Below are 13,108 nucleotides of genomic sequence, written 5' to 3'. Positions count from 1 at the left end.
GAATGCTACTATACACTCTAAACAATGCTGGGTTAAATACAACCAGGTGCTGGGTAAAATAGGGACAAACCCAGCAATTAGGCTGTTTTGACCCAGCGGTTGGGTTAAATGTTTAATCCAATCTTCCGTGTAGTAACCCAACCGCTGGGTCAAAACAACCCAATTGCTGGGTTTGTCCCTTTTTAACCCAGCGCTGGGTTATATGTAACCCAGCATTATTTAGAGTGCATGCTCATGGTTAGTGAAAGGTAATACATGAGATGACCAGCATCATGTAATTTTTCCTTTTAAACCCTAATAACCCAGCATTTTTTAGAGTGTAGTGTCTATCAATATTTGGGTAAAATTATGAAGGAATCAAACCGAAATCCTGTATGAAACATATACGATTAGACTAAATACACATTTCAGTTATTCTAGAAGCCTATTTTTTATTCTTAGATTTCTGTGTGAAGTGCATTTGTAGCCTGACGATTCCAAACTCCAAATTTAGACACATTCTTCAACCACTAAACTAACATTTACTTCGCTACATACCTATTATAACTCTGTTTGTTTTGGTAGATGGAATTGACAATTAAAAAGAGATAAACTTGTCCGCTGTGTCCGACGCGTCTCCCGTGTCGTTTTGCGAGCATATCTGGCAACCCTCTTTCAACCCTCATTCCTCTCGGTGTGTGCGCTGAGCTCGGACTGTGACCGCGCGCAGATCGGCGCATTATACCGGAGCTGCACCTGGACTTCACCAGCCACGCTGCTTTAACATACAGCTGGAGAACTTTGGATGTACATACTTATTCATCTCTGGTCGACATTTGATTTCTTTGGGAGAAGGGCGATATGGGGACACGGCGTGCCGAGGTGGCACTCAGACTGGTGATGGGGATCCAAACAAGGAGCCTTTTTATTCCTTTTCAGAAGCTCCTGTAAAACAATCGGATATCAGGACATTGATGACCCCGACAGCGTCGGTTTGGAGTTAACCTTACAGGATAGAAGGGAATTGAAGGTCTCTGCGTTGGACAAACAGAGCATTGTCATTTATTCCTGCGCGCAAGGACGATTTGCATCGCATAAAAGAGACTGATTGTGAGCGGACTGTGCGCCCGGTGCGCAAAAAGACCCTCAATCACCAAGAAGCTTCCCGGAGACGCGGGTAAGTTCAGCCTGATTTCAGTGCGTTTTCCTTTATTATTTCCTCAAAACCCAGATTCACGAAGATGCCGCTTTGCTGTTGTTTTATAAACGCGTGCTGTTTTCTGGTGTGCGCCCGCTGGACATGATTCACCTCTGCGCGCGTTTCCAAGTCCTTGTCCAATCTATAATTGTTAGAAAAATAGGCTATGATGCTCATGACTATTCTTGAGTGGCTCATGGTTGGTATTCCAAAGGTTGGTTACCCAACTGTGTGCGTTTTTAATTTCCCGTTAAAGATCATATGGAGTGTTTTAAGTACTTGCACCGCAATGCTTCATTATATGTGCATGTGGCTCCGTTGCGCTCACCTTTTATAAATCACACTCCTTTTACGCTCTACGCTACATTGGTACTGGATTATTGTTTTTATACATGCATTACGTAATAAAGATTCAATTTAGCTTCCTGTAGTACTTATTGGATTAAGATGAATAAAACCCGAATGGTTTTCTCTGAAGCGCGCGCAGCTGCGCAAAGGCGAACCATGCAAATTGACGCAGTCTGTGGAGAAGATGTCATTTAAAACTGATTGTGTTCATCTGTGATCCGCGGGTTCATCGCGCTATTAGTTTCAGCAGGTGTTCTGTTGTTCGAAGAAAACGGCATAAATGTCCATACTTCAGGCATAATGGAGCTGGCCTTTTCCAGGAGCCTCTGAAGGAACATTAGGAGCGCTCTGTTAGTCTCACCTGAACGCTTGCTTTCCTTGGAGAGCTACTGCTTGACATTCTAGAGGAAGAAGAGCTGGAGTGAATGGGCCGATGTGTTCTGCATTGATGCCTGAAGCGTTCATGTAGTAACTTTGCTCTCAGCGGATCGTTCTTGCTCCTCGGAGACCCAGAGCGAACAAACCTTCAAACTGCGTCCGATTCGGAAGCTGGCCCTCAGATGGCTTAAAAAGCAGTGTGGGATATCAGCTACCGGCTCATCGTTTTGCCTCATAAAACAGAGTTGCCAGGCAGGGAAGATGACATGCTCTCGGGCTTGAATCTAAAGCAATAAAATAGATCATATTTTGCTTCATAAAAAAAGGACACAAAGGGCAATAACTATAACTTTAACTTTTTAATAATCATTTTAATTCTACTAGAATACAGGCCTATAACGATAACACAGAGGAACGATATTGTGCTTGCGAAAATTAACCATGGTTTTATTGTAGTAACCATGTTTTTTTTTGTTTAATTTGTAATAAAACCATGGTTAATTTTCGTAAGGTGTGCAGCACGCGATTATAATAAAAAGAACGTTAACGTACGATGGTGTGGATGCAGATATAGTTAACGTTATAGCTATTTTTATAGGATGATGACTATAATTGTGAAGTTTTATTAATCGTTCTGATTCTAGTCCACATAACCGATAACGATAACGACACAGAGGAACGATATCGTAGTCAGAATCACGTTTTTTTCCAGTTGATGAGCAATAAAACGTTGACAGCCAATCAGAATCCATTTCCTCGAGCATTTGAAGCCACAGTGTGCGCTTAATAATAAACAGAACTCTATAGTTACCGATAAATTATAATAATCAGAACATTATCTTGTGTTGGTGTGGGTCTTAGTTTTAGTTATGTATTTATCTTTAAAGTATGATAACTATAAAGGTCCTTGGATACTGAGTCCGACATTTTTGTATGCGTTTTTTTCTTTTTCTTTTTCGTATTCGTCATCCTTTCCTATCAAAATGCTTGCTACGGATGCAAAAACGCAGAAAATTGAACCTGATCTGATTTTTTTTATGACAGATGAAAGTTCTGGAATCGGTGTGTAAATGTGATTGACACAACGTGAGATTGTATTTCTTTTTTAACATGCAAAAATGTTCAGTGAAAATTTCGGACTCTTAACGATCAATTTTTAATAATCATTCTAATTGCCTGAGAACAGGGAAGTCCACACCACAACTATAACGACACAGATGATTAATATCATTGGAATCACTTCCAGAGCGATTTTTTCTTGCAGCTGATGAACGATAAAAACATTGACAGCCAATCAGAATCCATCCACCTTTAAAGAGCTTGAGGTAAAGCAGCGGATGGAATTAGGGCTGCGACGATAAACCGATGCAGAATCGATTCGTGGACCGATTCTGAGATCTTCCGAATGCATCGCGATTCTCTCTGGAATCGATTCTGAGCTTAGATTTTAACAGCAGATGGCGCTCTTATCTAGTTTTAATTCGCACACTCAAACGCTCACGAAGAAGAGCGCTTGTGCGTTCGGCTGAGTCTGTAATTTCACCTCGGCTCAGAATGCTTTTATGACGCCAGATTAATGTAAACACAGCCCACTGTGAACACCCTTGTAACCTTTTCGAACTTTATGAATGATTATTTTAGGTTCAAGTGTGTAAGGATTTGGAAACAAGCAGAGTACGGCTGTTTCTAAAGCATGCAGCGCCATCTGCTGTTCAAAACTAAGCTCAGAATCGACTCGAGAAAGAATCGCGATGCAGAATCGATGCTGAATCATTTCTCGACTCATCGATTTATTTTCCCAGCCCTAGATGGAATAATGGCAGTGTGTGCCTATAATAAACAATGTTACTGTGCTTTGGCATTTCTCGTTATAGTTGTCATCTAGCTATGTAAACATGCATCTGCGCGCTAACAGAGCCGTCTCTCTGTCTGGCGTCCTGATCATTGATGTCATCCCTGAAGAGCAGGGCCGCACTGGGACACATGTAATGCTTTGGGTCTCAGGGCTTGTCAACCTGAGCTTTGCTTACAACGTAACCTGTCTTCGCGGATGTTTCGCGTTGTCGTCTCTAATGCCTGTGTGCGAGCGCGTGTCTGTTTTAGCGTTGACCTCATCTCTGCGGCGAGCACATGTCTGCTCTAGTGTCTGCTGGTTACGGCTCTCGCAGAGCATTAGTCATTTAAATACCACCAGAAGTTCTTTACTAAGCTGAAAACACAGTTTTCTCATTAAGTCTGAGAAACAAAGCACGGCCGGCCAGCATACCGACTGGATTCACCCGATACGGGCCGAGGGCTTTGGGAAATGTGCTTCCTGTGCTCTGTCTAAATGTGATTAGTTCAGTCACCCTGTTCATGTCTGCCTCACCTCGCTGATGAACCCCCGCTCCAAACCTTCCACTTCATTTTTCCTGCATTCCCGGCAGCTCCTCAGAGGCTTGATTGATTACAGAGGATCCTTTGACCCCGACGGGTCTCAAATTAAATCAACCAAACACATTAATCAATATCTATTGGGTCACGGGGTTGAATTGCAAATGTGTGATCTGCTGTTAGTGTGACCTACAGCTGGGCGATATATATCAAATATTCATGATACATTCACCGTGATTTTGCTGGCGATGTAAAATTAAATTACTTTGAATAGCGTGATGCTTATATATGGTAATTGCATTTTTAAAAATGAAAAACTGTAAAAAATTGCATTAGAGTTGGTAATATGCTTTATCAGTGGATCAGTGAATTGTATGATTGTCGCTATATAGTTTGAAAATTCACAATAACAGCATGAGTGGCATTTAAAATGCAAAAAAAAAATACTTTAAAAGCTTATAAGGCTTTTTAAATAAAGACTTTTCAATTTGGTTCCATTAGTTAGTGCATCTACTAACATTTATTAATAATGAGCAATTCATTTGTACAGCATTTATTAATATTTGTTAACATTAGTTAATAAAAATACAACTATTCATGGTTAGTTCATGTTAACTCGGGTCCATTCATAATAACATGCACTTTTGATTTTAATAATGCATTAGTAAATGTTAAAATTGACATCCACTAAGATCAATAAATGCTTTTGAAGTATTTTCGTTGTTAGTTCATGTTAACTAATGGAACCTTATTATTAAGTATTGGAACCTTATAGTAAAATAAATATATAAAAAACAATGTGGCAACAATGCATCATAAGTGTGAGAGAGATTGCATAAATACTGTGTGTTTGTCAGGTTTTGCATGACATATAAGAAATGAATGCAAGTAGAAATAAATGAAAATATTAGTACTATAGCTAGGTGTTGAACTCTATGGAGGCCTGTGCAGATTATACATTTGTTCATCTTTTAGTTTTAAATGCAATTTTACAGAAATAATGCAATTAAAATGTTTCTGTGTAGTAAGCAGATATACAGTAAGTGGTATATGCTGTGAATTAAACAATGTGTCGCCCTCATTCCCATCAGTAAGAACATCTACATTTGCTCCAGATGTTAATAACTGAACATACTGATTCTGGTCATTGCAGTGTGATTGTAAGTAAAGAAATCACAGTGCCGTAGTGAATGTGATGTGTTCCTGAAGAGGATCAGCTGTAATCACTTTCAAATGAGGCTTCTTTCTTCTCACTTGACTGTGAGGAGCGTTTGACTTGATTCGGACTCAGTCTCCACAGTTTTTAATCACATTGCTGCTTTATTTAACAAATTAATGAAAGGAAAACGGCAGATAAAAATGCTTTGCAATGTCACGCTTCATTTCAGCTCATGTAAGAATAATTTTACCACTTCATGAGCACATTTTACTAAAAATAAAAAAAACGAATCAAAGATTAGTTCTGCTCTTGTTTCATGATTGAGACCCAGCGTTTTACCCCATACAGCAAAATATATTATCAAATATATTTTAAATATATTTTAAAATACACAAAACATGGCCAAAAACATATTTGCTAAAATATATCATCAAATATATTTTCTACCAAAACATTTTGGCCATTTCTTTGTATATATATATATATAAAGCATTGGAAATATATTTGCCCTATATACACTCCAAGAAAATACATTCACATTTGGCAGATTTGAAGAAAAATTCTTGCATATAACACATTTGAATTAAATTCAGCAAGGATCAATCAATCAATCAATCAATCAATCAATCATTTATAAATCTAGTTTTGATATCTAGAAGGCTATTCCACATTTAGTCTAAATGTAAGATTGGAAATGTATTTTCTTGCCCCTGAAATATATTTTGGTATATTAAGGTTGAAACTAAATATATTTTCTAATTCAAAAACATATTTCATTGGAATTCACTGCTTACAACATATATTTTGGTAACAAAACATGCTTTTTTTTGCCGTATGGGACTGTTTTTACTTTTTGAATTTAGTATTCTTGGCAACAATGGTTGAAATGATAGTTCCTCTAAAAGAAATATCAAAATATATTGAATATTGTCAAAAGGCAGTGTCGTCCAGCTCTAGTTTTGTTGTGTCACGCTGTGACCGAAATCCGACAGGTTGAGTGATCCCAGACATGATGCAATCTCCATTTTCTTGTGTCTGTGTGGTTGTGTAGGGCTGCGCTTGTGCAGGTGCAGGTTGAGATGTTGAAAGCGGTTTATTATAGTGATCCAATAGCTCGGTTAGATTGTCACTTCAGATGCAATAGGAGTTGAGGGTTTCCTTTGTAAGAGCTATCTGCTATTTACTCCTCTGAAGAGCAGGTGAGATATTGCTTTTCTCGTTTTGTCTTCCTGTCAGCTGAACCGTTGCCCTGAAAACGCTCGCTGCATCGCGCTTTTTCTCCCTGTATGTGTTCAGATTTCTCAGAGCATCTGAAATTAATTTGTGCGGCTCCACAGGGCCCCTTAGGGACTTCGGCTTCCCATTTGCCGCCGTGTTTTTTGTGCCCTAATGAAGGAAATTTATAACCGGGCGGTTAATTCACAGCCTGGGCGACACCGAGGCCTGCCATTCGTTAAAGCGGTGTTGACTGTTTCCATATGAAGCAATCTCATTGGCTGTTAATTCGCTGCTGCTTCTATTTTAGGTTGCAGTTTTTCAATCATTTTTTTTTCAGATATTTTCCACGTAGGCTAATTGGAAATATGTGGCATTTCTGCAAAATTGTAACTATACATGCAATTCACTGCTCAGTTTCCAACTGAAATAAACACTAGAGGCAGAAAAATGCCAACATTTGATTTCTTTTCACACAAACCATGATTACAGAGGCAGATTATCAAATAATAAATCATCATTTTCACATGGTTCCTTGCACAATACTATGATATGAGCTCAAAACACTTTTACCATAGTGCATAATAGGTAAACTAATACATTTTGGCATTTGCACCATAAATCCAGCTCCGTATTTGTGGCTTTCTGATGAAGTAAACTTGCTCGATAGCGCACCCGGTAAAACCTTGCGTTTGCAATTCAAAATGTTCAGCTACGAGTGAAACTTTAAAAGAGCTTAAAGACTTGTTGAAGAAAGTTAAAATGGCATGTTTAGTTCAGCAAATGTGATTTTTTATCTTACATTTGCTTTTGTTAACACTATCAGTTAAGTTTAAGATAGGGTTTAGTGTAGGTGGTACGTTGATTTCAAATGCGATATAGCATTTAACTTTTAGCACCAGACCTTTCATTTCCGAGCTGCCACAATACGAACTATCAATGTAATTATATGTTGCCAGTCACATTTAACGGTTTCGGATAAAATATAATATTGTTTAGCACCAGTTTTTGGACATTTCATTCTGACATTGCCATGAAACGTGCTGCGAGCAACATAATACCATTTTGCAAAAATATAGGCCTAATCTGATGCACATTTTTTTTCATGAAACTGAGATGTTTAATAATCCTAATGGAGAGAAAAAAATATGTCACCTGAAAAGTGACGTATTTCATCAACTGAATTCAGGCATAGTGACATACTTCCAACACCTGGGCTTCTATTCCTGCAAATCTTAATCAAGTTTAACCAAATTTGACTTGCATCAGCCCAAACCTTACAAAACTATTTGCACTGTTTGACATTATCAACAATACAACAAAAGTCAGCCTACACAATACTCATTTAAGTGAAACATGGTAGATGTCATTGATCTCGTTGTAAACAGGCTGTTTATTTTTCATCCCCGCATTTCGTTAAATGGGCGTAGACTGTTTTCATATGGACTGATCTCAATGGATTATTTGACTGCACACTTTGAGGCTTCACTTTTAGGCCTATTTAGCACCATTTACTAGACATTTTACTTTTACACTGCAGGGAAACATGCTACAAGCAATGTCGCATCATTTAGGAAAAATGTATGCACAAGAAGTTTTAATAAACCCACATCTGCAATAGAGAAAAAAAACATATCGTTTACAGCACCTCTTTGTGGACGTGTCACCTGAAAATGTACGTATTTCCCCACAACATATTTCAGAAATGTAGACAGAGTCACATATTTTTGGCCCTAGACTGGATATTTTGCAACTATTGCTACAAATCTTAATCAAGCTAAACCAAATTTGGCTTGCATCAGCTCAAGCCTTAGAAAAGTGACTGGATTGATTTGATTTTCCCAACTATTATAAACCAACACAATAGGGCTGTGCAATATGACGATATACGTATATCGGATGGACGAAATAAAAAGTCTATCGTTTCATATTGTGCTCTATCGTTTATTTCGCGGTGTCGCAAAATACGTTGTTTACGGTAATACGTTTTCATCATTTGGACGACTGTGATCTTTACACGCCACCACGGGACATGAAGGGGAGACAGATCCAGGTGGAGAACGACCAGCCAGGACAAAACGAGGAGCTCGTTCCTAAACGAGGGACTACATCTGTAGCATGGACACGCGTTTTTAAGCACTGCAGTTTTAAAACAACCGATTTTAAGCCGTTGAAACACAAACAACAGAGCTATATGCGTGCGCCGTCTCTGTTTCTGTGTGAGAGGAGAGCGCATTTTTTGCCGCTTTATTGGCTTTGAACGATTACATAAACACACTTATATGCGTCAGAATCCCCCTCTTTGCAAGTATCCTCATAAACGCAGTGATTTAGGTCTTAAGAGAGAGTAAACCGCTGAAAAAGAAAGCGCGTATGTAACAGTAAATTGGATCCAGACTTCGGTCTTAAATGTTCGTTCTGTCTGCCATTCATATTAATCAAACAACAGTGAGAGAAAATCTATTTTTAGGCTTGTATTAGTTTGATATTGACATTGGTAACAAGGATTATGAAAATTCTATGGTATCAAAGATTTTAATATCATAAAAACAAAAAAAACAACAAAAACCTATATCGTTTTGCCGCTTTATTGGCTTTGAACGATTACATAAACACACTTATATGCGTCAGAATCCCCGTCTTTGCAAGTATCCTCATAAACGCAGTGATTTAGGTCTTAAGAGAGAGTAAACCGCTGAAAAAGAAAGCGCGTATGTAACGGTAAATTGGATCCGGACTTCGGTCTTAAATGTTCGTTCTGTCTGCCATTCATATTAATCAAACAACAGTGAGAGAAAATCTATTTTTAGGCTTGTATTAGTTTGATATTGACATTGGTAACAAGGATTATGAAAATTCTATGGTATCAAAGATTTTAATATCATAAAAACAAAAAAAACAACAAAAACCTATATCGTGATATATATTGTTATCGTGATATTGTCACATCGTGATATAAGATTTTGGTCATATCGCCCACCCCTACAACTCAATACCCAGTTAAAGCAAAAATTGGCAGACACCGCTGATAAGGGCTCTTTACAACCAAGCTGTTTATTTTGTATCCCTGCGATTCGCTAAATTAGTTTTCCTGTGGATGGATCTCATTGGATTGGACTTTGAGGCTTCGCGTTTAGGCTACGCTTGATGGCTCATTTGCGTCTGTGTTTGATTTGATTTTGTTGCTTGATGGACTGATAAGGTCTCGCTGTTGCATTATGAGAGGAGACATGGGCTCTTCGATTAACTTTCGTAGATGGTCCCGACTTCTAATGCGAGCGAAGTGTTGCCTGCGGGAAGTACGTTATTTTGTTTTCCCTTCAAGTAGACTTGATCTACCAAACCAACAGGCTTTAGGCTGGGAATCCCACTCGTTCTTCCTCATGACAGATACAGTTGAATGAGAAAGTCTTTATCTCTTTTAAATAATGGCTCTGCATTGCGGCGATGTGAACTGCGGAGCGACTCGCTTCACAGGGCCGCTTTTGTGTGTTTCTCACAGGCCATCATTTGTGAGGGCGTTTGGGCAGGTCTACGAACAGTATGATAAGATGCAGTTTGTATTCAGATCAAGGAAGTGTTGCCTGCGGGATGTACGTTATTTTGTTTTCCCTTCAAGTAGACTTGATCTACCAAACCAACAGGCTTTAGGCTGGTAATCCCACTCGTTCTTCCTCATGACAGATACAGTTGAATGAGAAAGTCTTTATCTCTTTTAAATAATGGCTCTGCATTGCGGCGATGTGAACTGCGGAGCGACTCGCTTCACAGGGCCGCTTTTGTGTGTTTCTCACAGGCCATCATTTGTGAGGGCGTTTGGGCAGGTCTACGAACAGTATGATAAGATGCAGTTTGTATTCAGATCAAGGTCACTGCACTGTGCCGAGACTCCCTTTTCCACCGAATGATAAAGCAACATATCTCTGAGATTTATAAACAGAGATGGCTTTTGTTTCTCCAGGCTGCGGCTTTCCAAGAGAACTTGGTGTGAAAAGATTCGGCTATCTTGTATTGTTGCCTTCATTTGGCAAAAACAAACTCAAAAAGAATGTCAAGTTTCTGCCCTTTACAAGAGAATAGTATTGTTAAACAAATACATCCAGATGTCTCATAAATGCATTTTAGTATGAAGGCCAATAATGAGTGATCGCTGAAACACTGAAGTGTGATAATCAGTTCTAGGTTCAGTGGCTAACAGCATATACATTTAAAAAAAAATATTAGTGCAACTCATAAACACACTGATTTCAATATGATAAATGTTTTTAATTTCTAAATTAAAATCCATTTTCAGATTTTAAAGGTGTTAAGTTAAAAACGTCAGGGTGATACACCCGTCCAGATATCATTATGATGAAAAAAAAACAATAAAAATAAATAAATACAAATTGAAAAATTGAAAAGGAACCTCCATGAGGTAGTGTTACATAATATTTTGTGATTATTTATTAGATAAAAAGCCAATGAAGCAGTTTTATCGAAATTTAATGAAACTTTTGTGACCCCCTGCCCACCCCCAAATGTAATAATATTTATGTATTATTAATTAATGATATTTGTAAAAATAATTTTCAGCTTGAAAAAAATAAAAAATGCGAACACTCGTATTTATGGAAGTTTTCAGGAAAATCTGTTATTGATTTTTAGTTTTTGTGATCTATGCAATCATGTGACCTCTTGTTTAAAGATGGCTTCTAGATGACATTAAAGAAAATCACGTGGTTTTATCTTGCATTTATTTTGTGTTGCTTTTCTCAGTCTATTTTGTAAACACTTTCTGTCATTCTGGATCACTGTGGACTATTTTTAAAGATGCGGTGAGTCTTTTACTAATTTTCTACTGTATGGTTACATCACATGACGTTATAGAGTTATTAAATGTAAACTTTTCTTGAAAATCGTATGCAAAATTCTCAAAACCTTCTCTTATTGTTTGGTTGGTTGTTGAAAAGTCCTGTTGTACTGCAAACATTGCTTAACCCCGGGTTAAAAAGCTTGAAGTTACAGGAATTGTTGAGTGTGGAAGAGGCTGTGAAATTGTAGCTCGTAGTGTGTTGTTGCTGTTGTTGTGTGTGATGTTTCTGTGTGTTTGTTGTGGGGTTTTTGGACATCGTCAGCCATTCAGTGTTTAGCATAGCCATTTGTTAGCAGGGACAGCAGCTAAACGTCTCCACATACATTCTGTTTAATTAACTAAATCAATCTCTCGCCTAAGCCAGAAATACAATTACTGCAGGGGGCGTTGCCAAAACACCTGCCGCCTGCCACCCGTGTGTGTCTGTGTGTGTGTCTGTGTGTGTGTCTGTGTGTGTGTCTGTGTGTGTGTGTGTGTGTGTGTGTGTGCGCGCGTGTGTCTGTGTGCGTGTGTGTGTGTGTGTGTCATTCTCCCTTCCAAGTCTCCATTTGTCTATTAAAATTGCACTTGTTCCCAATAATTGTTGCAGCAAATAAGAGCAGGTCATTACACCAGGGCTGCATTTATTTGATCAGAAATACAGTAATATTGTGAACTATTATTGCAATTTAAAATAGCTGTTTTTCTATGTGAATATATTGTAAACTGTAATTTATTTCTGTGATCAAAGCTGAATTTTCAGCATCATTCCTCCAGTCTTCAGTGTCACGTGATAATTTAATACTTATATTCAGAAAAGCCGCATTTGATCAGATTTCTCTTTTAAAAAAAAGCAGTTATTTTGAACTTTCTATTCATCTGTGAATCCTGAAAAATCTAATGTATCACGGTTTCCACAAAAATATTGTGCAGCACAACTGTGTTCAACATTGATAATAATCAGAAATGTTTCTCGAGCAGCAGATCAGCATATTATACTGATTTCTGAAGATCATGTGACACTGAAGACTGGAGTAATGATGCTGAAAATACAGCTGCGCATCACAGAAATAAATTATATTTTACAATATATTCACATAGAAAAACAACTATTTTAAATTGTAATAATATTTCACAATATTACAGATTTTACTGTATTTGTACTGAAACAGTTGAAGCTTTGGTGAGCATAAGAGACATTAAAGAAATTGTAATGATTTCAAACTTTTAACCAGTAGTGTATGTCATAATTTAGGTTAAGTAAATGTGTGTGTGTGTGTGTGTGTGTGTGTATTTGGCTCTTCACTGAGGATGAGTCTTTATGTCCATTCATGCTTAAACTAGTGCTGACAGAAACCACCTGGCTGTTCCAGCACAACAATTCATCTCTCTCCCTCTCTCTCTCTCTCTCTCTCTCTCTCTCTCTTGTCTGGTTTCTCTATGCGCAGTGTCAGATTTGAGCCCTGTGGGGTTTTGTGCGTCTGTTAGGTGACATTGGTCAGTCTGTAGGGGCCGGTGAGAGGGAGAGAGAGTGTGTGAGAGAGAGTGAGTGTGTGTGTGTGAGTGTGAGAGAGTGTGTGTGTGTTTGAGTGTGTTTGTGTGAGAGAGAGAGAGTGTGTGTGTG

General features: G+C 38.2%; 1 protein-coding gene across 1 annotated transcript in view; it reads left to right on the top strand.

Moving 5' to 3' along the window:
* The first annotated feature begins 681 nt into the window (after nt 1-681).
* Nucleotides 682-13,108, top strand: part of LOC107566136 (adhesion G protein-coupled receptor L3-like) — a 151,031-nt gene continuing 138,604 nt past the window's right edge. The window contains exon 1 of the mRNA XM_016251512.1: nt 682-1,156. The gene's annotated coding sequence lies outside the window, so the exon portion shown is untranslated. The remainder of the gene's footprint in view (nt 1,157-13,108) is intronic.

The sequence above is a fragment of the Sinocyclocheilus grahami genome, unplaced genomic scaffold (assembly GCF_001515645.1).
Source record: "Sinocyclocheilus grahami isolate Dianchi unplaced genomic scaffold, SAMN03320097.WGS_v1.1 scaffold1049.1, whole genome shotgun sequence".
Taxonomy (NCBI): domain Eukaryota; kingdom Metazoa; phylum Chordata; class Actinopteri; order Cypriniformes; family Cyprinidae; genus Sinocyclocheilus; species Sinocyclocheilus grahami.
Note: the sequence above shows the minus strand (reverse complement) of the source record. Positions and strands in the feature narration are given on the sequence as shown.